We start from the raw sequence: 24489 nt of genomic DNA, 5'->3' as shown, positions 1-24489 counted from the left end.
GGCTCTTCATGGAGGGTTAGTACGTTCCACTGACCAAGGCTAGAAGCTGGCTCTTAAAAAATAGCCAGGGCTGATGCTCTCAGGGCTGGCAGAGGCTGCCTCTCATAGGTCAGTGGACATCTGACAAGTATCTAATTGATGATAATGCGGTCGAACGGTGGTTTCGAAACACACACACACACACACACAATTTTGTATCATCTGAAAACATGTGTTAATTTGTTTGGGTGTCTGAAACAGTCTGGGAATTAGGCTGAACCAGCATGTCAGACAGTGAGGTCTATGGGAGCCTTGTAATCGCCGAGATGTGTCATTTTTAATTTGTGAAGACAATACTGCCAGCCTTGCAGTTTGGATAATGGTGCTGATGGGTTTGCTATTTACACTTGCTGGCCGCTTGCCTTTCTGAGCAAAGGTACAGCTGCAGATTCTGTGGACGAGGGACAGGGTGTGTTCCCTCTCTGGAAGGCCCACAGCTGGAGAAGGGATGGGAGCCTGTGATCTCAGCCTCTGCTCTGGGCGGTGACCAAGTCCAGACAGAGCAGAGAAAGGGGCCACTGGGCATCAGGGAACATGGGTTGGAGACAGCCAAACGTATGCAGTGGTGCCACTTGCTTGCCTCACTTTTTGTTTTGATGGGCTCTCTCATCTGGAGGTGGTGTGGGGGAGGGGGATGCGCTTTCTTAAGCATGCGCAGACAGAACCAAATTAGATCCCACAGTAAGACTCTGGACCTCATTCATTAGTGCTTCATCACACTTGGGATCTAAGGTTACCACAGGCAGGGACTGTATCTTATTTATGTGAGCCCCCAGCCTGGAACATTATTAAGTATTAAAAAGGAGCTTGTTAAATGCTGTTAATAAAGGCGTGGCTTTTTAAGGGTTTCAGTATGTCCTAGAAGGCATCAGGGCCTCAGGACATCGGGAGGACCCATATGAATGTTGGGGTCACGGGTCAATCAGAGCACCTTCACCTGGGTCATTTGTCCCTCTTACGTTCTCTCTCAGTGGAGATGCCTGCGTTCCACATCCGATGGTCTCATCTTTCCAAGGCAGTGGCCCCTCAGGAAATCTTCACCACGGAAGAGGAGCCCAGACTCCGAGGATCTCCTGGATAAATCACAATTGGTAAGTTCTCAGCAGCAAGTTCGATATTTGTCTCCCAAACCAAACACCTGCAGGGTGCCTCGGTCCTCCTGGCCCTGCCAGGAAGATGAAGCACACCCCTCTCGAGTTAAAAGCGAAAGTTACTGATTTATGACATTTTCATCTGTCCTATGTACCTACTTGACGGAGATGAAATGGCATGTTCCATGGCTTCTCTTAGTGGAGAAATGTGACATTTCTGGTTTTTTTGAGCTCCATTGAGGCTGCTGGTCTCCAGGGAGAGACGTGACTCGGCTCTGCAGTCAACTGGTTTTCTTCAACAGGATTTTTCTCTTCTTCGCTCTGGAGATCCTACTTTCACATTGAATGCTAAGATTTGTTGGGTAGTGGGCTTCTCTGGGTCCCTTGCCATATCAGTCAGGACACGAGAGACCTAGGCTGGCTTCTGTTAGATGGTGATGAATAGATCCGTTTTTTTTTTTTTATTTGATTTTTTTTTAACACAAAAGTCACCAGTGAATCCATTTTGAAGTGAAAAATGCAGCCCTGTTAAATGCAATCACATCTGTGTGCTGCTGTCACCACCATCCACAGAAACTTGATCATCTTGCAAAGCTGAAACTCTGGACCTGTTAAGCAACAATTCCTCCTTCCTACCTCTCCCCAGCTCCGGGCAACCATCTTTCTACTCTCTGTCTCATGAATTTGAACTACCTTCCTTACCTCATTTAAGTGGAATCCTGCAATATTTGTTGTTCTGTGACAGATTTACATCACTTAGCATAGTGCCCTCCAGGCCCACCCATGTCATAGCACATGTGGAAATTTCCTTCACTTTTTTAGGGCTGAAGAGTGTTTCATTATGTTTCTCCATTCACAGACACTCAGTTTGCTTCCATCTTTTGGTTATTAACCATAATACTGCGGAGAACATGGGTATAAATATTTCTTTGAGTTCCTGATTTCAATTTTTTTTTTTGGAAGTGAAATTGAGGGATCAGCAAATAATTACATTTCTAATTTGTTGAGCCTCCACCACTATTTTTCATAGAGATTACTTTATTTTACATTTGACAAAGAATCCTAATTCTCCCATGTCCTCATCAAGACTTTTTTTTGTGGGGGTGGGGGTACAGGGATTGAACCCAGGGCTGCTTTACCACTGAGCTACATTCCCAGTCCTTTTAAATTATTTATTTATTTTTATAAGAGCTTTGTAGATACACGCAATCGTTGGGTTCATCTTCACAAAATCATACGTGCGTGGAGATTGACTTCAGTTCATGATCCCCCCTACTTTCCCGTCCAGCCTCTCCCCTGCCCTCTTCTCCTTCCTCTACTTTACTAGGCTTCCTGTAGCTTGTCTATTTATTTATATTTGATTGGCTCTTGTTACTTATGCATACAGGTGAAATTCCCTGTGGTATATTTATATATGCACGTCTCATGATTTTTAGAGAATTCACTCTGCATTCCCCCCGGGACCGTACCTCCATTCTGCCTCTGTATCTTCTTCTCTCATCAGCCCTTTTTGTTTTGTTTTTGACTTTTCTGTGATCCATAGCCTGGTGGTCTTTCATTACGTTTTTTTATGAGCATTACTTGAATGATTAGTGATGTGGAGCGTAGTTTCAGGTCATCCATATTTTCTCAGTCCTTTGTTGCTCTTTGGAGAAGCGTCTCTTCAAGTCGGTTATCCATGTTTGAATCGGGTCTTTTTGTGGCTGTTGTGGCTTAGCTGTTGCAGTTCTTTATATATTTTGGATCCCTTATCAGATAGATGATTTGCAAATGGTCTTGTCAGTTTAGTAGAACAAGGTTTTATATCATCCAGTTCTATCTAGTTTTCCTTTCGTGGCCTGAGCTTTTGATGGCCAAATCCAGTGTCATGACAGGTTCCCTTAAGTTTTCTTCTAAGCGTTTCCTAGTTTCAGGTCTTACTTTTAGGTCTGCGATCTGTTTTGTGTAGTGCCTGTTTCCACGTCTAACACCCCCCTCATGCAGGGCTCCCCTGGAGGAGCACGCGGACAGCAGCTGCTCCCTGTCGGGTGAGCACTGAGCGTGTATCTGGCACATGGCGAGTGCGCTCAGTCAACCCTTGTTGAATGACACAACTTTATCAGCTCTAACGGGAACAAGACAAGTAACACATTTATAGTGATTTCCCGTCACCATAATAATTATAGAAGTTCCCCAAATTTCAACTATTGTGAAGACCTGTACAGATATTTTTGAGTTAAAGAATAATGCTATTTTCAAGCACTTTTTAAACCTTCCATTTATTTCCTTTTCTCTGAGGTTATTTAATGGAACATTTGGGCACCTGTGATGATAACTGGGCGCTTACCACACCTGGCCCGAGTGCCTGCATGGTGGGCTCCAGCGCACAGCTGGCTGGGTGGTGATGGCAGTGATGTGTAAGGAGATGGTGTCTTTCATCCACACGAGTCCTGTGTTAGTCAACGTTCTGTCACTGTAACCAAATGACCTGACCAGAGCAATTTAGAGCAGGGAAAGGTTTATTCTGACTCACAGTTTCAGAGGTCTCAGTCCACGCTTGGCCCACTCCATAGCTCTGGGCCCAAACTGAGGCAGAACATCATGGCTGAAAGGTGTAGCGAAGGAAAGCAGCTCAGGACAGGGCCACCAGGAAGCAGAGAGAGGGCGCCTCTGCCCAGGGACAAAATATAAGCCCCAGAGACCCATCTCCACCAGTCACACCCTACTTGTCTGCAGTCGCTGCCTGGTTCATAAATGTTGGTGGATTAATCCATTGATTCAGCTACAGCTCTCACGATCATGTCACCTCTAAACCCTCTTGCTTGGTCTCACACATGAGCTTTTGGGGACACCTCATATCTAAACCATAACAAGTCCCTAAACTCTGGGGAACCAGTGTGGGAAGCAAGTACTGAATGGTGAACTGCCACCTTAGCTTCATGGCCTCAGGCAGGTGGCCCCACATCTCTGAGCCTCTTCCCATTTTATTTATAAAATAGAGAGGAAGATTCGAGAGTGCACAGGATTCCTCCAGGTTCTAAGCTTATGAAGGTTTAAGTGTTGGAGACAGGGCCATGCAGATAGGAGCTGAGACTCAACCACACCAGACAAAGGCAATTAGCCACAATCTGGCCTCTCAAAGAAAAACTTCCTGCCGCAGAAATGATAGGGAGAGGTGGGCAGAGGGGAGACTGGGGGTCATCTTTGGAGTTATAGTCTTGCTTTTGTCATAAATGCAGGTGGAGAGGAAAGAAGAACTTTGAAAATAAAATGAAATTACTTATGTTCTTTTTTTTTTTTTTTTTTTACTTTCCTGATGCATCTCAGCACTTTCTTTTTTTTTTTTTTTTAATTTTTTATTGTTGGCTGTTCAAAACATTACATAGTTCTTGATATATCATATTTCACAATTTGATTCAAGTGGGTTATGAGCTCCCATTTTTACCCCATATACAGATTGCAGAATCACATCAGTTACTTATGTTCTTATTATCCGTGAGCGGGACATTACATTTCCAGCTATTTTGGTGAACTGTTTTATATGTGGACATGAGTGTGACACAATTTAAAATAAGACCACTCTTGGTTACTGCTATAGTTTGGATCTAGAATGTCTCCCAAAGGCCCATGTGTTGAAGGCTTGGTCACTCGCCTGTGGTGCTATCAGGAGGTGGTGGAATCTCTAAGAGGTGGGATCTAGACAGGTGTGATGGCACACACCTTTAATCCCAGCAGCTTGGGAGGCTGAAGCAGGAGGATCCTGAGTTCAAAGCCAGCCTCAGCAATTTAGTGAGGCTGTAAGCACCTTAGCAAGACCCTGTCTCAAAATAAAATATAAAAAAAAAAAAATGAAAAGAGGTAGGGTCTAGTGGGAGGAAGTTAGGTCATTGGGCACGGCCTTTGAGGAGATATTGGGACATTGGCCCCTCTCTCCTTCTCTCTCTTTGCTTCCTGGCTACAACAAAATGAACAGACTTTTGTCACCATGCACTCCCTACCTTGCAACTGGCCTGAAGCAACATATCCAAGCAACTATAATCCCAAATAAATCTTTACTTCTTGTGAGTTGATTACCTCAGGTGTTTTGTCACAGCAATGAAAAATAGAGTCAACAGTTAAGCTATTACTTAAAGTCATGAATACTATCCCCACCCAAACCCCACACATTCCACATTTTTCCTGGTGAGTTTTAATTGTGTTTGAAAGACAGTTACACCTACCATTTTCTTGATAGATACCTCTGTAAGGGGTGGCTTGTGTTGTGTTCTAGCTTGTGCCATGGCCAGAATCAGACCTTTCTGAGACATAGTACGAAGCTATTTTCATGGAACCAATCAAACAGCAACAACATCATCCAGGAGATCTGTGTTTTGACTTAATTCTTTCCTTCTGAATGAGGGTGGACAAGTGACTTACCCTTGCTGGGAAAGAGTTTCTATATGTCTAAAAAAGTAAGGATTTTACCTACTATTTCACATAAATGTACAATGTAAATTTTATTTATACAGTAAGTACATTATTTATTACATTGTATTTTCCATCTTTTTGAAAGAGAGGGGAAAAGAGGTTTAACTTTTATTGAGCACCTTCTATGTGGTAGATACTGTGACAAGTGTTTATGTAAGGTATCCTATTAATGCTCAAATGATTCTATGAGGAAGTCCTTGTTAGGCTCATCTTAGGTTGAAATATGGATGTTCAGAGAGGTAAAGTGACCTGTTTAAGGTCACACAGCTAATGCATAGCAGGGTCAGGATTCCAACATATATCTGTTAGATCTAAAGTCAGTGCTCTCTCCTGCTATCAGTGGACTTGGACATTGTGCCAACCTGACACATCTGCACTGATGGGGACCTGTTTCCCCTCCTCCCACTGCTGAAGTTGCTGATAAGCTTCCTTTCTTTAGTGTTTCCAAAACTCTGAGCTCTCAGCCCTTGAGTCTTCTGAATTTTACCTTTGCTGAAGAGCAGACACTACAATTTCCCCTAGAACTTCTGTTTTACAGAAAAAGAAGTGATGCCTAGTCTTCTGAGTGTGGCCGACACTTCCTTCCAAGATACGGATCCCAACACGTGTGAGGCTTCCTCCCCGATCACTGGCTTTCAGCCCTTCCCTCTCTTTTCCTGACACACACCCTGCAGCCTTGCTCTGAGTGTGTGTTGATGGTGTCCAGATGCCGGCTCAGGGGCCCCAGATTCACAAAAGGCCTGGTTGATGTCCCTTCTGCATCTGACTTATTTGATGCCAGAGGAGCCAAGGCCAAGGTCTCCGGAGAGAGTCAGGAGAGGGTTGCCTCCTGCAGAGGTTTGGCTGAGCCCCAGCTAATCTCCACAGCTTCTCAGGGACACACCTGCTTGTCTGCCAGCCAGCATCTTCCTGGCTCCTTTCCCATGGGACGCCGGGGTCAGAGGCCTCCAGAAAGCCTTTTATCTCCCTCCACGCCACCAGCCCCCCCAGCAGCACCTGGGTCTGCACATAAGACTCCCTTTGAGAAGAGGTCAAGATGTTGTCCCTCCAGAATGGGGCTGGGGATCTTTTCCTTCCTTTTGAGGTGGCTTACTTATTCCTGCTTTCTTTTCTTTTCTTTTTTATAAATTGGTGCATTATAATGATACATAATAGTGGGGTTCGTTAGGCCGTATTTGTACGTGCACATAACAGATTTTGATCCACCTCATTCCCCAGTATTTTCCCTTCCCACCCCTCCTCCCTCCTCCCTCCTGTTCCTTCCTTCTAAGTAAACATTTGATTCAAACTTTATCATGCATAGCTCAGACTTCATCCCTCTGGGGCTCAGCTGATCTATATTCATTTCTGGGCTGCTCAGCTGTGAACACACAGTAGGTGCTCAGTAAATAAAGATGCTGTCTGATTTCCATCTCCTTGTCTGAATCCAGGAGAGATACACCTGTCAAATTTCAATGGGATTCATCATTGCAACGTGACACTAACACAATGTGGAAACGTCAGAGAATTCCCAGTCGTCCCTGTGGAGCTGTGGGAGGTGGAGCTTCTCCCTTCCCTCTTTCCCCAAATGGAATCTTCCTTCTTCATTTTCTCTAGGGTCAGTTAGTGGCTAAATTGACTTGTTTTCCACGAGCACTCTGGTCAAGATGAGTGACCAGACCCTGGTGTTTAGCATGGAGAGATGCCAAGGATTATGTCCTTTCTTTCTCATTTTCTTCCCCCAACCTCTTCTTTTGACTTGTCCCCTTCCCTTCCTCTCTGATTTTCTGTACACAAAATGTAGACGTGGGGCTGGGGAGATAGCTCAGTTGGTAAGGTGCTTGCCTTCCATGCGCACGCAAGGCCCTGGGTTCAATCCCCAGCACCAAAAAAAAAAAAAAAAAAAAAAAATGTAGACATAGATCATTTCTGAAGAGGGTACAATAAATGGTAATTGGGACATGAGTGTGGCTTAAAAAAATCAAAGTTAAACAGCTGTGATCCTCTCCTCCTCTAAACCCTCTAAGTTTGTAGTTTGACTTTTCCCCTAAATCTACAAGTATTTACTGAGCCCAAGTTCCTGAGCAAAGACTAAGAAACTCCAGCCCCATGGAAACTTTCATTTGTCTGGGAAGACAGACATGGGAGCTGTAGGATAATTAAATCAACGGATTTCATGGATTGATGTCAATTTGAGTGTTAGGGGGTAAAAAGGAGAATAAAATAAAGCATTAGCTGGTTGGGTCATGGTTCAGGTTGTAATATCACAAGCACATTTCATTTATCTTCCCTAAAACCATGCAAGATAGGCAGGCTCACTCCAGTTTATGGATCAGAAAATGGAGGCTCAAAGGCACTGAATAATGTCTGGTAGGTTAACTGTAGCACTGACCTTAAACCAGGTGACATCACTGGTACTTGTGAATCAAGCTGTCACTTGAACCTAGAACAGGATCCCAGCAACCCTGGACTTCCATCCTGGTCAACTGATGCATAAACATGGATGGAAAGGAGGCAAAGAAGTATGCAGAGCTGGTTGCTTTTGATATTTAATACTCTAAGTGATTTTTTTTTTTTTTGTACCAAGGATTGAACCGAGGGGCGCTTAACCTCTGAGCCACATCCCCAGCCCTTTTTGTGTTTTATTTTGAGACAGGGTTGCGCTAAAATGCTTAGGCCTTGCTAAGTTGCTGCAGCTGGCTTTGAACTTGCCATCCTCCTGCCTCAGCCTCCTGAACTGCTGGGATTACAGGCGTGGGCCAACCGTCTGGCTCCAAGGGATTTTCTAAAATGGAGAATGAATGTAGAGATAACTTACCAGTTGATTGCAAATTTTCCCTTTCAGTTTGGACGGTGTGTGTACTGGGATATATGGTAACGTGATGCTGTGGGTTCAGTGACCTCAGCAGACATGTTCTGGCTCTTCCTCCGCCTGCAGCCCCCTCAGGGTGCTTCCAGGGCACTGCAATGCTTTGCATTGTTTCTTTCCTGTTAATATGGATACAAGTGGATCCCTCACACCTCCCTTCCCCGTCAGAGTACACAAACAGCAGTAGACAGACGCTATCTAAGAGACTGTGACTCGGGGCCCATAATATTGTGGTAGAAAGTAGAAAATAAAAGAGCCAGTGCTGAGCACAGGATAATAGCACAAGCGTGAGAGTCAGGAGTGGTAATGGCCCTGGAGATGCAGAAATTCTGGGAAAGTAGGGCAGAGACACCATCTGTGGGATCTGGGCAGTAGAGAGTGACTCCAAACAACACAATACGGAGATCTGTTCTACAACACAACAGATAGTAGTAAAGTAATCATTTGGCCTCAACCATGGTCAGACATGCTTTGTTTGAAATGCCACCTTCCCAGGCATGACGACCAGTGCAGCTATGGCTGTAAATGGCAAAGCTATGAATTACCTCTTCCTCCAACTAATTCAAAGTTCAAAAAGTGAGAATACAAATAAATGGTGCTTCTTTTCCTCACTTGATGAACTCTCCCCAAGACTAGCACCAGGCCCCACACTCACGCCCTCTCATTCCGGTATAATCAGCAGCCATATCAATAAACAGCTGTGTCCGAAGGAGCAGAGAAAGAAGCAAAGCTTCGCTGAATGTGTATGTGTGCCAGGCGTGATGTGAGTCACTTGGTCCTCATAACGCTTTAAGGTCAGTATCTTTTTTTTTAAAGATCAAGAGAAGGGTCAGAGAAGTAAAATGACTCGTTCAACATTCCCCAGTGAGAGAGCCAGTATTCTCATTTGGGTCTAGAAAACTTCTAGGTCTGTGCTCTTTCTTCTCCATCTCATTTTCCCAGAGGTGGAAGAAACAATAAATGCATTGCATTTGATCTCAGACCTGCTTTCCAAATATTCATTACCTGGGAATCCTTCTAAAGCCCTTTTGTTGTTATTTCCAGGGATTGAACCCAGGGAAGCTTAACCACTGAGCCACATCCTCAGCCCTTTTTTTATTTTTTATTCTGAGACAGGTCTTGCTAAGTTGCTTAGGGCTTGCTAAATGGATGAGGCTGGCCTTGAACTTGGGATCCTCCTGCCTCAGCCTCCAGAGCTGCTGGGATTTGAGGTATGCCACACAGTGCCTGGCTTCCAGTAAAGATTCTTTTGACCCCAAATGCTTCTCTTTAAGTCTCTGGAAATCTAGAATTAACTAATGAAAACTTTTAAGTACCTGGAATGGTTTTTCTATATTCCAACATTAGTTGAAAGAAACAAAGGAGAGACAAATCAATTAGTTCAAGAATTTAGACAAAGCACTGACTTGTAGAATATACATTTATTTCCATACCATTTATCAGCTTAATCATCTGTACCTTCAACTCTATTGAACTGTGACTGCTAAAGTTTAGAATGATAATGAGAGGTGGGACAAGGACATAAATTATTGAAGAGGACCAAAGGAGAGTATAGAAGAAAGAACACTGACTTTGAAAGTCACAGGAGCAGTGGGCTTGATCCTGCACAGCCACACAGCTGAGAGTCTAGGCTAGGGATTCCTTCTAATTCCAGTTTCATCATCTTGATGGTAGGCAAGTAGCACCTCAAAAGGCACTTGGAAGAAGTCAATAGATAATGCATTTATCAATCACCAAACATAGAAGGTGGTGTATTGTTTAATGAATCTTAGGTGGTTTTTTTTTTTTCTTCACAAGGCAGAAAAAAATTTTTTCAACCATGAGTAAAACAAAATGGATGTTGGTCATTTAGACTTTTTCTATTTGTATCTCTGGGCAAACATCTGGGAAATGGGTGAGGTTGGTTGTGGAGACTCGGGTCATTTTGCACAGAGAAAGCAGAAGTATTCTAATGATGCAATTTTTTTTTCATGGAAAGTGGCTCCCTACCTCCTCTATTTTTATTGCTCCTCTCAGTAATGTGTCTCACCTTGACATATTATATATTGAACAACAACAACAAAACTCATAGAGGTTGAAGCAATTTCCAGTAGAATTCACCAGTTAATTGCTTTAATCCAAAACCCAATTTTCTCTGAGCAAACTTAGCAAAAGGATTCAAATGGTATAGTACAAGATTTGAATCTCTACATCTTTTGCATTTCTCTATAATCCACTGTTGCTGCTTCTACTCCATACCTACAAAGCTTAATCACCTTTCAAGACATTTTGTAACTTATTCCCATGAATCCAGACAGGTCAAGTGCACACTGGTGATCCCCATATGATCAAGATCATGAGAAAGACAAAGGCCATGGGAAGCATGTTTAGTTGTATTTGCCAATGAGCCTTGTAAGAGGTAGCTCTGCCTGGCTTTAGATTGGTGTGCAGATCTTGGTTAGAGCTTTATCTGTCACTTATTATATTATGACATTGGGAAAGTGACTTAACTTTTCCTGAGCCTCAATTTATTTATTAATAAAATACCTGGCTCATGCAGGAAGTATTTAATAAATATGTTATTAAATAAAATTAGCTTTCTGTTTATCTTACTGTTAATCTCATTTAGCTACTTTCTGATCTCTTTTGAGACTGAGGTATAATTTATCCTCCACAGACTTAAAATACTTCACACCCACGGTGTTTTCTTCTTGAATTGGCCAGATGGGCACTGAGCTGCTTGAACTGCTTAGAGCTTCTCCGTTGGAGACAACAAAATCCTGTGATGTCACCTTGGCTGCCACCATTTGTCTCCCTACCCCTCTTGCTCCTTCTCCCCTCGCATGGAGGATGGCATAGTGCTGATGTCAAGATGGCAGCTTCAATCAGGACCCCTGAGCACAGAGACCATGTTAGCCATTTACAGTGATTTGTTTCTTACTACAGACGCCACTCTTTAGCATTATTGATCTCCTCTGTCTAAGGAGCCACGTCAGATGCCTTTGACCTGGTTTGTACCAAGAGCAGCCAAGGGGCCGCCAGAGACCATCTGGCATTGCGACTGCATTCGATCCCTCTTAACATCTGCATATATCTTTTTGTTCTGCCTTGAAATGGTCGGTACCATTGCAGGTGGGGTCCAGCATCTACATCCTTTGTGTCATGCTTCTTAATACAGTAACAGCGTCTCTTGGGATCAGACTTTCTTTCTTACATGATTCCTGCCATCTCAGTGATAGAAAGATATTTCAAAGCTTAATATCCAGGAAACTGGCCAATGTAGTTTATGAATGAAGCAAAAAGGGGCTGGAGAAGAAATTATTTAGTTGGTTCATCTAAACAGAAATGACGAGATGAGGGGAGAAAAAGGACTCTAAGCTAAAAGTTGGGATACTCTCTTTTTTCTTTTATCATTTCTTTCTAGAGTTAAAACTCTTCCTGAATTACCTCCTAGAACTTTAATGGGGAATATAAATATTCCTTTATCCTTTAATTTTTAACCATTCAAAGAACAGCTAGAAATATCAGCCTTCCTATTGCTGTTACTCACCAAATTACACTACTCCAGCTGGCCACATCTCTTATTCTGGATGCTGCATGACAATCCAAGTTACCTGCAGTTTGTGTTGTCTCAGACAAATGTCTGTGCTTCTAGAAGGCCATGTGGGGAGAAAAATAAAATCCCTGGGGATGGTAGGCCAGCCCTGCTAGAAATACTTAATTTTCCCCCAAAGAATGAGAGTAACTTGAATTAGTAGTAAATACATTGCAGAAAAGCAGGCTTCTGGTTCTCAGAGAAGGGATCAGTAAAGGCTCTGTCTGCATCATAAAGTAAATCAGAGTTGGGTTGAGAGATTTGCTCTAAAATCTCTGCTCAAGAGAGGTTTTATTTGATTGCTTATGTTAAAATTGTAGTCCTCTAAATTCATCAACTCTATCAAATTTTACTTCTATAAGCTCAATATGCTTTCTCTGTCTCTGTCTTTCTGTGTATATACATGTACATATGTATGCATGCATGTATGTGTGTGTGTGTGTCTGTGTGTGTACCTATGTTTGGGTTTTACTCCAAGTAGGACTAGGGTTATTAAGGTGATGATCCTGTATCAATAATCTCATCTGAATTATAAAATCCATTTTATTTCAGAACTATCAATGTTATCAAAATTGCTAACTAATCAGTATATTATGGCTCCTCGAAGGTGTAAGACTATCCTCTTGACTATCACTCTGTAACCCTTAGTACAGTTCTCTGTGTGATGTAATCATTTGTTTTTTTTGCTAGCATGGCTAGCACCAAGCATCCCAGTACATCACATGTAGTCTGGTGCTTTAACTTGTTGCCATGACAACCTCAATATTCTCCCACAGTAACAGAATTTAAATATGTATCTATGAATTTGAAGAAACAACTATACAACTAGATAAAACCCTAGCCACATCAGTCTGTTTCATCTAACATTCTGGGAAGAGTTCCATAATAACAATTATTGCATATAATCTCATGAGCTGCAATTCATATTTAATCCTTTCTGGTAAAGTACAAAATATTCAAGCTCTTCTGTAGGTAAATGGGCAAATGCCCTGTTATAGTTTGGATACGGATGGTCTCCCAAAAGCTCAGGTTTGAGATGATGCAGCCCTCTTCAGAGATGAAATGATTAGATCATGAACACTGTAATCTGATCAGTAGATTGATTTGTTTGATGGATTAATAATTTAAATGGATTAATGGGTGATAACTGTAGGCAGGTAGGGTGTTGCCAGATGAAGTAAGCCACTGGAAGTGTGCATTTAGACCTTTGGGGTTTATATTTTGTTGCTAGTTCCTTGAAATCAAGCTCTCTCTCTCTCTCTGCTTCCTGACTGTCATGAACTGAGCAATTTTTTCCCGCCATGCCCTTCTGCCATGCTGTTCTGTCTCACTTTGGGCCCAGAGCTATGGAATTGGCCAACCATGGATTGAACCTCTGAAACTGTGAGCCAAATTAAACTTTTATAAGTTTCTCTTGGGCAATCTTTCAGTCAAAGTGATGCAAAGCTGACCAAAACATGCACTAGTCAGTCATTTGCTATCCCTTGAATGCTAATATATGCCACTATATTAAATTCATGTATTATCATGCAGTAACAAATAGACCCAGAAATATAAAAATAATTTTTGACTTGAAGTTTATTTCTCTCTCTTGTAAGAGTCTAATCCTTTGTTTCTGGTGACTTTCTTCAATACAATGATTAAGAAATCACAGGGATCCATCACATAGGATGGAGAGCTTTTTTACTATTCATCAACTTCTGCATTCATCTAGTTGGCAGCTGGCAAAAGGGAGTGTGTTAGTTAGCTTTCTATTACTATAACAAATATTCAAGATGATTGATTTATGAGAAAAAAGTTTCCTTTTGGCTCATAATTTAGAAATTCTAATACACGAAGAGACAGAACCATTGCTCTTAGCTCTCTAGTAGGGGTGCTGGATGACAAAGGTGAAAAGCATGTGACAGAGCAAAACTGCTCACCTCATGGCCAGGAAGCAAAAAAGAGAATGGGAAGAGGCTGGGGTTCCACAACCCCGTTGAGGTGCACACCCTCAACCACTGAGGCCCATTCTCTAAGGTCCACCACCTCCCAATAGCCCCTCTCTAGGGACCAATCCTTTAGCACATGGGCCTTTGGGGACACTCAAGGTTTAAACAACAGCAAAGAATATAGAGATATGACATGTTATATAAGCCTCAAAGGGAAATATATCAGTTCCTTTCATTTTTCCATTGGTTAACACTGTGGCTATAGCTGGATGGATATGGAGCTGGAAAATTCAGTCCCCAGCTTGGTGGCAGCTTCCCAACAGCAACTCTGTATTAGGGAAAGAGAACCATTGATAGTTTACTAACTGGCTCTGTCACCACGCAGGCAGACAGAAAGATGAGTAAGACGTGGGGCACACGGGGCAGGGAAAGTCGTGTAAACAGGTGCATGCTCCAGTAAAGGGGGAAGCCCAGGGCCGTGGGGAGCAACTTCTTCTGCTTATTAGGGTTGACAGTGCTGCAGGTACCACATTTAAAAACAGCTGTACCTTGAACTGATAAGAAGAAGAAATATTATACAGTAATTTTGATATAATGAACTTGCTTAAAAGCGTGTGTGTGGGAGTGGGAGTCCTCAGGAGATGGAAATGAAGAGGAATAATTAGATAATACAGTTGTCCCTGTTGGTTCCTAAGCAATCCGCCTGTGTTTCTCCCTCACTCACCACTTGCTTCATCACGAGTTGGTGACCTGGATGAGACTTTTTCAACACAGTATCTTTGGTTCCTTTTAATCTCCTGTCAGTTGCTATCACTGTCAGCTTGACCTACCTCCAGTGAAAAATTCAACTTTCATTTCAGTCTTACCAGGAATGCTGAATTATGAGGAAATGCCAGGATGAGAGGAAGCTACAAACATTATGGACACATTACTTGAGGAGGTCATGCAAGGACAATAAGATATTTTCCTCAACGTTACAGGGACTAAGAAGGTCTGTACTCTGACCTTCTGGATCTGTCTACACTCCGAGTTGACATAACTTGTCACTTGAGCACTGTCTGGTGTGGTGCTGATTGCTGCAATATCGCAAGTGGAGATTTTCCTTTCTGGAATAACCGATTACCCGTTTACCAAAAGGTACCAAGACCCAGGATGTAACTTTCATTGGTAGGAGGGCAATGGATGCATCTGCAGTAGTGTAAACAAATATCCAATGAGATAGAAACCATAAAAATGCTTTAAGAGTCATAATTACTTCAATACAAATGAAAAAGGATGCAGATTAACTATTACCAACATGTATGTTAATTTGAAGTTATTATTATTTTTAATAAATTTTAATACTATCCTCCGTCCTATTTATATTGATATAAATCCTTCCATCCTATTTATGTGGATAGTAATTATCTGTCTATCTATATTAATAAAATAGGGAAAATAAATGGGGAATTTCCCTAGCGACATCTATATGAAGCATTTCAACTAACTACTCTTATTTAAGGAAAAACAGAAGTTAGATTGGTGTTGAATGTTTTCAGTGATTCTGTGGGATGCTAGCAGAGATTGAGCTGATTGAAAAAAAAAAAAAAACTTTGTTCTCAAGCGTCTGAAATTTAGTTTGGGGGGAGGCTGAACCAACCAACAAAATAATTGACAGAAACATGAATGTAAATACAGAGTAAACAACCAGAAGAAATTGAGGCAGTTATTCTAATAATTAGACCCAAAACTCTAATCTATAATTGAGGCAGTTATTCTAATAATCGGACCCCAAACTCTAATAATCTATGAATTATTTTTCATACTAACACATTTATGCCACATAACAGTAAATTTTCTCTTTCAATGCTTTTTGAGAAAAAATATAATTTCATGGTTTGATTTGGTTTCCAGATCTTGGCTCTGGAGTCCTGGTTTCTTTGCCCCTCCTTCAGTCTCAAACAGACAGTTTGTCACTTGACAGACTTGAGCCTGAGTTCCCATACATCTATAAATGGGTAAATGAAATGGCACCTGATAGCCTATGCTTTTCTACAGGATTCTACATATGCAATATGTCTTGGATTCTACATATGCAATAAGTTTGTACTTCCTGTTATGATGGTCTTTCCATCCCACATTTGATTGATTGCTTAATGAAGCTTTTCTCTCTTCTACCTAAGGTTCTAGTCTTTCTCTACCTTACTCTTTTCTTCCCAGACTTTAGTCTTTATAGGTTTAGTGCTGGATATTTTTGAAAGAAATTGACTCACTGAGTAGAGAGATTCAAGGTTCTCAACCTCAAAATAGAATAATACTTCCCCAACTCTTCCAATTTATTCGTGTTACCTTGATGATAGGTTGGTTGAATAATTTATTCTTTTTAATGAAGATTTTTCTTCTGTATTTTGATTATTGATGAAATAGATGACTCGATATTTCTAAAGTATGTAGGTCTCCAGAATTACTTGCCTTAACTTTGCCCCAAAGATTCCACTAGAGACAGATATTCCTAAATGATGAATTGTGACTGAAGAGAGTGTGGTCCACAAGGTACAGAGCCAAGCTCCCCAGGCCTGGACAGCACTGAGGACACCGGAAGTGTTTTGGTCAGTGGAGTAGAATTGACCATTGTTGAAGCAATTTCTCCCACATAATGGACAAGCAGCCTTTCCAACTTGGAGGAAACTTTTGAATGAAGTCCACATCATGGAATAACCTTGCCATTTTCCTGCACGGTCACTGAATCATGCTTTACAGTTGTAAGTGATTTTAGGAGTCATTCAGTCTACCTTTCCAACAATTGGCATTCAGGCTCTTATATTAAAGATAAGAAAATGTCGTCATTTTATCTCTCTCCCAACTAATTATATGTTTCAAAAAAGCTTTGAGCAACTAACATTAAGATCAACTAGCTAATGTAGATACTAACCAGAGTTTTAATTATCACGGTAGCAAATTTCCCACATTTAATGTTGATGAGTAATGGCAGACTGTTAACTGCTCTGGTGATAAGAAAGCAGCCTGCAGTTTCAGAAAAGAAAAGCTTCTTCACTATCATATATGTAGCCTTGTAGGTACCTCCCCAAACTGGTAGTGCCCCTACTCTAAATATGTTTGAATATGAATTGATAATCAGTATGAGAAAGAATTGTGAATCTGGATGAAGTACACACATAGCAAAAATGATGATTATATTTCTTTTCGTCTTTTACTTTATATTCTTTCCCCCCTCGATCCCCAATTCTTTTCTTCCCTCCCCCTACTTTTTCCAACACTGGCCTTTTAATAACAATTAAAAATCTCAGCCTATCTTTATCCATTATTATCACACACATTGTAAAATTTTTTAAGTTAAATCTTTTTATTATTTATATATAACAGCAGGATGCATTACAACTCTTATTACATATATCTTATTTTCATATCTCTGGTTGTATGCATAGTATACTCACATCAATTCGTGTCCTCATACATGTACTTTAGATAATAATGATCATCATATTGAACCATCATTAATTACCCCAAGCCCCCTCCCTTCCCCTCCCACCCCTCTGCCCTATCTATAGTTCTCCTATTCCTCCCATGATCCCACTCCCTATCCCACTATGAATCAACTTCCTTATATCAAAGAAAACATTCAACATTTGGTTTTGGGGGATTGGCTAACTTCACTTAGCATTACCTTCTCTAACTCCATCCATTTACCTGCAAATGCCATGATTTTATTCTCTTTTATTTCTGAGTAATATTCCATTGTGTATATATGCCACATTTTTTTTATCCATTCATCTATTGAAGGGCATCTAGGTTGGTTCCACAATTTAGCTATTGTGAATTGTGCTGCTGTAAACACTGATGTGGCTGTGTCCCTGTAGTATGCTGTTTTTAAGTCCTTTGGGTATAGACTGAGGAGAGGGATTGCTGGGTCAAATGGTGGTTCCTTTCCCAATTTTCTAAGAAATCTTCATACTGCTTTCCATATTGGCTGTACCAATTTGCAGTCCCACCAGCAATGTATGAGTGTGCCTTTTTCCCCACATTCTCACCAACACTTGTTGTTTGTATGCATAATAACTGCCATTCTGACTGGAGTAAGATGAATCTTAGAGTGGTTTTGATTTGCATTTCTCTATTTATTAGTGATGATGAACATTTTTTCATGTATTTGTTGATTGATTGTACATCATCTTCTGAGAAGTGTCTCTTCAGTTCCTCGGCCCATTTATTGATTGGGTTATTTGGTTTTTTTTGGTGTCTAGTTTTTTGGGTTCTTTATATACCCTAGTGATTAGTGCTCTATCTGATGTGTGAGGGGTAAAGGTTTGCTCCCAAGATGTAGGCTCTCTGTTCACCTCACAGGTTGTTTCTTTTGCATATTGTAAAACTTTAGAGTATATACATTGGGAAGCAAACCAATAGTGAGTTTATCCTTAGTCAAATCCAGTTTTAGAGGCAGATATGTGTTTACATGTGTGTGTATGCATTTGTGTATATAGTGGGGAATTATATTATGAATAATAATATGATTTATGCTATGAATCATAATATGAATGTGTATGTGCTACAGTTATCATCTCTCTTAGTGTATTCATAGCAATGATATTCTAGATTACTTGTCCTGATGTAGACTATATTTCCATGGCCTTAGAAGTGAGTAGAATATATGTCAATCTCGCATTTGTTTCTTAAAGCCCCCAAACAGAGTAATATATGAACAGGTCTTATTGCTCAGTGTCTTAATGTTTTGTATCTCATTGGGACTAAATTGTATCACTTCTTGTGCAAATGGACTGGCAGCTGCTTTCATGCTTATCCAGTATCTATTCATGTAGCTAACACTTGGTAAATGGCAGGGATAAATGATCATATATTTCCTGAGAGCACAAGAGTATTTCAAAAGGTCAAGCACATTTGAGTGATCTTTTGATGATCTATAAAAGTGGAAATCAGGAACCAAGGCCAGGAAAAACAGTAGAAAAAGCTGAAACTTCCATGGAAAGCAGAGCAGCTCTGAGCTGGGGAGCACAGGACTCCTGTGCATTCTAACCAGTGCTCTTTCCCAGCAGTTCATGAACTTGGGGGACAGATGATCTTGGAACCTATTGGTGCCAGTATCTTTGAGAGACACTGGATGCTCTGTAGCTGCTTGTGTCAGAGTGAGATGTGGCAGAAATCCTGGAAGGAAGGTCCTTCATTGTCCCTGAGACATGTCTTTGTCATCCTACTTTCTCAGAGACATTTTCCATAAGGATCTCCTTCACCACTTAAAAAGCCCTTTCCTGCCGTTGACTAATGAAGCTCACGGATCCATGATCATGGTCCTCGTTTCTCAGAGCCTGGGGTATTTGATGCAGAGAGGTTAGAGTAATTGCTCGAGTGTTGATCTGAAATCCATCTTTCTGGATCTGAATTGCATTTTGTGTAGGTGTGGCTTAGGGAGCAATTTATTTATTCATTCACCATCCATTTACTGAATATCGTTTTGTGCCAGGTTAGCTAATAGCTAAGATGAGTAAAATCAAGAATTTTAATATGGGAGGAGAGAGAGAGAGAGAGACCAATTAATTACTGTATGATGTAATTATTAAGGTAATCGAAACATAAACAAGTGCAGGAGGTGGAGATCCAACTCTGCCTGGGGGCTTGGGCAGCTAGATATGAGTTCTGAAGGATTGGCAGGGGCTTGTCAGCAGACAATCAGGGAAAGTGGCGTTTTGCATAGTGACATACCCATGTGGTCTCCAGCACCATCCCATTCCTTTCTTAAAACGCAAGAAGATAAAAGCAGATGTGCATTCCTGGTTGAGAAAGTCAGGACCATCTGAGGCACGTTGCCTCAACTTCCTCCATATGAAAATCTCCCTCTGTTTGCATCTCTCTTCTCTTTCTTCTTAAATCAGAGAAGATAGTGACATTCTTCTTACTGAGACTCCAATTTCAGAAATTTACCCTCAATTTTCTCTTAAGTATTTGCTTTTTATTTTTCTATTGTTAAGTTCCATTCTGACCAAAAAACAGGGTACCCCTTATACAGGAGGGGGAAATTCCTTTGATTTAACCACTATCTATTTCCACTTCCATGGTCAAGTCAGATCTAGTCCTCCACTGGCCTCTCTATCCCTCCCAGAGGCCCCTGTGCCCAACTCCCTAAAAGGGTAGCACACTGGTCCTCAGGTTGGACTTCTTACTCTTATATAGGTCAGAGACCTAGTCAGCTCTCTTTATGTCTTATGTCTCTCTTTATGTCTTTATGTCTTTCTTTATGCCTTAAAATGCCCCAAACAGAAGATTCTCAATAACTACTAATCTAATAAATAGAAAAACGAGGATTTATAATGAAATTTTTGGATCTCCTTAAGAATTTGCAATTAGCTCTTAATTCCTTGGGACCTTCAGGTAAGATTTAGTCCCTTTGTGTATTTTCTGAATGAATGGCAGTGAGCGTGTGGTCAGGTGCTCTTTAGTTGGCTGACTAGCTTGTACCTGTCAGTTCTACTTCCATCCCTTTTTCTAACCAGAGACATCCATCCACATCTCCTCCTCCAGACAGCTGAGGCAGTGACGATACCAGTGTCTCCAGCCCTTTTGGCCATACTTCTTGAATAGGTGAACTCTACAAATGAGAAGGCACTTCCAGGTCTCTGTTTCCTCACTGCTTTTCCTCCTATCAGTTCTTCTAGCAAATCCTGTGTGATTTTTGTCCACAGAAATTTTGGATCAAGAAATGTTACTCTTTCTATGGACTAGCTCCAGCCATTCCCAATATATTTAATGTGTTTGCTTTTATGAAGCCCTTTCCCTATTAAGCACTGTCATATATTTTAATTCATTTGGCCAAAGCAATAGAGGGAGTCTAATAAGAATGTAGTGATGTAAAATTAATGATTGGTAATATTGCTGAGGGTCTGGTACCAGAATCAATCTGTTATACATTATTTCATTTCATTCCAAAGTAGTGGCTGATAGTGCAAGCTCTAGAGTTTGAGCTGACTTGATTTCATTCCTGGCTTTACTTACTAGCTGCATGACTCTGGATATCTTCTTTAAACAAGAGCAGCAGTCCCTATTTGTAATAGTCCTTCTTCCAGAGTGTTCTTGTGAGGAGGAAATAAGATAATGCATGCCAAGTGCCAATCAGGTGCCTGGTACATAGTGAGCATTCAGAAAACATTATTATTAATAACCTCAAAGCAAACTTGTCACAAACTGTATATTAACCAATGAGAAAAGAGAGGCTGAGAGTCTGGACTCAAGGTCCATGTGGTTAACCGCCATTTGTGGCCCTCTATGAGTACTGACACCATATATTCATATTAGATTGGATGCGAAGACTTGGGTCACTTGGGTCTTAAAAATTAGTGAAACATTTCAGCATGATATTTGATAATTTTTGAATTCTCTTTTTCCCAGGTGACATATGATCTTTCCGCCTCATCTTTATCCCCCACTGGACGATAGGAATACTCTTCTCAGTTAGCAAGGGCAGAGCAGTTCCCTGCCATGGTTGAGTGGCCACGGCCTTGCCAACGACCTCCCCACCAGCTGTCACACCCTCTACCTGCTGCCAAGTGGCCCTGGAAGAACATCCAAGTGATTTCTGGCCCTTGGAAACATCAAAGCTTTCCCTTTCCCCTCCCCTTTCTTCCCACTGAATGCGCCACTGGTTGATATAAATGGAGGAAATGCTGAGCAGCCTCAGCCACTTGGGAAGAATTCAAGTCCATGGGAGGGGGGCTGGATGGCCAGGGCAGGGAGGTGAAGCCCATGCCATGTCCAGGGACATGAGCAGACGTTCAGGCCTTGAAAGCACCCACTAGAACACCAGAAAGTTGAGTGTATAAAGATCTACCTGGCACCTGCATGGGTCCCAGAGAGCAAGTCTGTTATCTTGAATTATTATTTCCATATTGTATAATAATCTAATAATCAGGCCACTGTTTGGAGATCATGTCAAAGATAACAAAGCATCAGAAGCCTCTTCTGTTGCTGAAGAACCAATCAACCTAAACTAATACTTTAATGACCACTTTTCCCAAAGGGAAAACAAATTCAGGCAAAAAAAGACAGAGAGCTGAGAAGAACCTTGTTTGGTCAATGAAAAGAAAAAAGAGACGTCTGGAGCCATGGCAATGGAGTAGGGATTACTTTGATCTGGCAAATAGGAAAATAGGTTTCTTCTTCTTCCTTTTCTTTATTTTTTAAATTTTTTTGTCCTCCAGTGCTTGTTCTCAGGCAACCAAAAGATGCTATTGAGCTTGATGAGGGAGGCCCTTTCAGAATGAAGGGGCAACTCAGAGGAAAATTGAATGACTGCTTTCATGGACAGCTATTTTAATAGTCTCATGTTTGAAAAAATATGCAATTAAAGGAAATACTATTACCAATAGCCTCTTTTTGTTGTTGTAAAAATACTATCTGTTAGCTGAGAAATGAGAGAGATGTGTAAGATTACTGTTAAGTGTAAACTACAGATTGAAAGAGGGACACACACACATACACACAGTCCCACAGGACCTGTGTGTAACACCCAAGGAGCTGGCGAAAGGAAGAACATACATTTTGAATCATAAGCTCTCGTTTTCTTTACTTACGAAAATGAGTTTTAGAGAACGTCTTGTTTGCCAGATTTTTAAAAATCATTTCTTAGTATCAAGTACTGTTAATAAAAATGAAAGTGTTATTGGTTTAGGATTTAATTTCTTGTGAACTTAATGCGCAGCAGTTGGGCATCTTCCTGTGTGAACATGATGCTTTTTTAATGAATGTTCTTTTGGCATTTTAAATGAAACAATAGAGATCCTGGGCAGTTTGATCTTGCATTTTCCACTGATATTTGTCTTTACCTTGAAGCCCCCTGCCATCCCACCACCTGCCTGCACCTGACATCCTCACTCCTCTCAGATCTTGCCCTGTGTTAATTGGGAGACGTGTGATAGACAAGTGGTTGTGTGTCTTTAGTGGAGGATAAAGAAAGACTTTGTCCTTCCCGACATAGATGGAAACATCTCTGGCTATTCTTTTAAGAGATTACCAAAATCTTTGTCCAGGTAACATGTCTTGTTGTCATGGCAACAGCAGGATGGTTCCTGTCTCTTTCTTTCTTCTTTGTACTTGGCCTTCACAGATTTATTTAACACTTTTATAACTGATATGTAACTTTCATTTAAAAGGGGATGTTCTACTCTTCTGCTTACTAGTAGAAAATAAGAACAGTAAAAATGTAACTACTAGTTGTAGGCATTTGATCCCTATCCCTATTCTCAAAAAATTGACCAAGTTTATTTGTTAGTTCTGAAATCATATACAAATTTGCTCAAGATACAGATGAAATTAGGTCTTTTCTTTTAAGTGAAAATTTAATAAGCATTTATAATAAGTCAGCCACTACTCTAAGCCTTTTGTCTAGATTTAATCCTCAAAATGAATCCATGTGTAAGCCCTATTATTGTGCCATTTTACAGACGAGAACTGGAATTTGAAAAATTAAGTAATCTGCCTCACACTGCAGAGCTCACGGGGGTGGAGCCAGGGGGCACAGCCAAACTCCTGGTTCTGGGCATGGCTGTCAGAGGCACTTGAGATGGTCTCCTCAGAGGAGATGACTTTCTGTTCCATCATTCATGAAAACAGAACTGAAACTGCAGGTGAAGTTTTAAGCATGAAATAAGACTGTATTCATAGGAAGGATCATTTGACATTGAAATGAGAGTCTCAGACAATTGTGAAATTTTTTCTGGAATCTGATAATGTGGGGGGAATCCCTGGAAGCAAGGAGATGGGTTATTCTAGTTCCTTTCTCTTCTATGACAGAGGGTCTTTCAGGATTCTGATTCCATGGGTTGGGTTGATGCACAGTGGACAGAACTCTACTGGTTGCTGGGGCAGTGAATCCACAGTCTTTAGGGACCTGGTCTATAACATGACTCTGTGCAGCAGGACTATTTCTCCCCATAGCAACGAACCACTGGGGTTAGTCGATACCCTATGTTTTAATTGGGAAATGGCTAGATGTTCATCTCAGGGTAACCAGAGACTCATCTGGACCTTTTAGAGCCCTTTATCAAATTCCTTTAGTTTCCCAAATATTTCCTGCTTGGATTCATCTCATGACCTTCATCTCATGGGCCTTCTCTGTGGACTATATTCATATTGTCTCTCTCTCTCCAGTGAGAAAAAAAATAACATGCTAGTTAAAGATGGTTACAGATGTGATCTCTGAGACCAAATCTTACATCTGCTATTTATTAGTAAACTTGGTTAAATAATTCTATTTTCAACCCCAGTTTTCTTATCAGTAGAATAGGTGAAATGATCACATGTGCTCCAGAGTCATTGAGATAATTAAGTGGGATGATACATCTTAAATGCCCAGAGAGATGAAACATTTGATGGTTTATTGTTATTATTACTGCACAATTAAAATTTCAGCCCATATTACCAAATTTGTCAGATAATCTTCTTTTAGCCTCATAGACTGGGGTTGCTGCCCCTGTTCTGTGTCTCTGCTTCCCTTGGCCTAACACAATGGCTTGTTTGTCTATCTTCCTGATGAACTGAACATGTTACTGGAGGCAGAGA

The 24489-nt window shown here is 41.0% G+C and overlaps 1 long non-coding RNA gene across 2 annotated transcripts in view; it reads left to right on the top strand.

The window, feature by feature from the left end:
• Window positions 1-24489, top strand: part of LOC139706907 (uncharacterized) — a 257770-nt gene that overhangs the window by 73595 nt on the left and 159686 nt on the right. For both annotated transcript variants that reach the window (XR_011708613.1, XR_011708614.1), the window contains exon 2: window positions 1011-1130. This is a non-coding gene — a long non-coding RNA (uncharacterized lncRNA). The remainder of the gene's footprint in view (window positions 1-1010; window positions 1131-24489) is intronic.

The sequence above is a fragment of the Marmota flaviventris genome, chromosome 9, assembly GCF_047511675.1.
Source record: "Marmota flaviventris isolate mMarFla1 chromosome 9, mMarFla1.hap1, whole genome shotgun sequence".
NCBI classification, from domain to species: domain Eukaryota; kingdom Metazoa; phylum Chordata; class Mammalia; order Rodentia; family Sciuridae; genus Marmota; species Marmota flaviventris.
This window is presented reverse-complemented; position numbering and strand designations above follow the sequence as displayed.